Source organism: Arachis duranensis, chromosome 10, assembly GCF_000817695.3.
Source record: "Arachis duranensis cultivar V14167 chromosome 10, aradu.V14167.gnm2.J7QH, whole genome shotgun sequence".
NCBI classification, from domain to species: Eukaryota; Viridiplantae; Streptophyta; class Magnoliopsida; order Fabales; family Fabaceae; genus Arachis; species Arachis duranensis.
Genome location: NC_029781.3, coordinates 59,292,302 through 59,294,266, shown reverse-complemented (window position 1 = coordinate 59,294,266; position 1,965 = coordinate 59,292,302).

Sequence of the window (1,965 nt, the reverse complement as noted above, 5' to 3'; positions counted from 1 at the left end):
GGTGCGTTGAACATTTTCACTGAGAGGATGGGAGGTAGCCATTGACAACGGTGAAACCCTTGCTTAAGCTTGCCATGGAAAGGAGTAAGAAGGATTGGATGAAGACAGTAGGAAAGCAGAGAGACGGAAGGGACAAAGCATCTCCATACGCTTATCTGAAATTCTCACCAATGAATTACATAAGTATCTCTATCTTTATCTTCATGTTTTATTCATACATTATCCATAACCATTTGAGTTTGCCTGACTAAGATTTACAAGGTGACCATAGCTTGCTTCATACCAACAATCTCTGTGGGATCGACCCTTACTCGCGTAAGGTTTATTACTTGGACGACCCAGTACACTTGCTGGTTAGTTGTGCGAAGTTGTGATAAAGAGTTGAGATTACAATTGTGCGTACCATGTTGATGGCAGAGTTTCTGGGCCAGATTTCAACCCAATTTTTGGCCCAGAAGCACAGATTAGAGCTAGGGAACATGCAGAGACAGGGAACAACATTCTTTGGATCGGAGCTTTCTTTGAAAGCTTGGCTGGCTATGAAGCCATGTCTAATTCCTGGACCGGAGTCTTAGACTAGCATTGCAATGATTCCTGGGATTCTCATTAAGAATTTTGAATCCTTTATTTTACCTTTCCACTTAATTTTCGAAAAATCCAAAAAAAAATTACAAAATCATAAAAACCAAAAAAATTTTATGTTTCTTGTTGAGTCTAAAGTCTCATTTTAAGTTTGGTGTCAATTGCATGTTTTTGTTCTTCTTGCATTCATTCATGTGTCTTAAGTGATCTTCAAGATGTTCTTGATGATTTACTTACTCTGATCTTTAATTCTCTTGTCTTGAGTATTTTTGTTGTTTCTCATGTGCATTCTCATTTTGTTAGTATCAGTAGTATACAAACTGCTAAGTTTGGTGTCTTGCATGCATTGTTATTTGATTTTAGTTGCATTTTGATTATTAAAAATCCAAAAAATTTTTAATTTGTGTCTTTTTAAGTCAATAATACAGAGAATTGAAGATTCAGAACATACAGCAGAGGAATTACACAGAAAAAGCTGGGCGTTCAAAACGCCCAGTAAGGAAGGAAAACTGGCGTTTAAACGCCAGCCAGGGTGCCTGGCTGGGAGTTTAATGCCCAAAAGGGTAGTGCTTTGGGCGTTAAACGCCAGAATGTGCACCATTCTGGGCGTTTAACGCCAGGATGGCACAAGAGGGAAGATTTTGTTTCAATTCAAAATTTTTTCAAGTTTTCAAAATCTTTTCAAAATCAAATCTTTTTCAAATCAAATCTTTTCAATCAAATCTTTTTTAAAATCAATTTCTTTCCATTTTCAAAGATACTTGCTAACAATTAATGATTTGATTCAACATTTCAAGTATGTTGCCTTTTCTGTTGAGAAAGGTTTAATGTTTGAATCATATCTTTCCTTGTTAGCCAAGTCATTAATTTTCAAAGTCAAATATTTTTTAAATTGTTTTTCAAATCATATCTTCTCAATCACATCTTTTTAAAACCATAACTTTTCAATCATATCTTCTTAATCACATATTTTTCAAAATAGTTTTCAATCATATCTTTTTGATTTCTAATTTCAAAATCTTTTTCAAAAATCACTTGATTTCTTTTCCACTCTTGGTTTTCGAAAATCAATTAGTGTTTTTCAAAATGTTTTCTAAAATCTTTTTAATTAATTTTCGAAAATTTCTTCCCCTCTTCTCACATCCTTCTATTTATGGACTAACACTATTCCTCAATGCACAATTCGAACTCCATCGTACTTGATAAGTTCGAATTCTTCTACATCTTCCTTCAAATTTTCTTTTCCTCTGACACCTCAAGGAATCTCTATACTATGACATAGAGGATTCCATATTTTCTTGTTCTCTTCTCTTTCATATGAGCAGGAGCAAAGACAAAAGCATCTTTGGTGAGGCTGACCCTGAACCTGAAAGGACCTTGAAG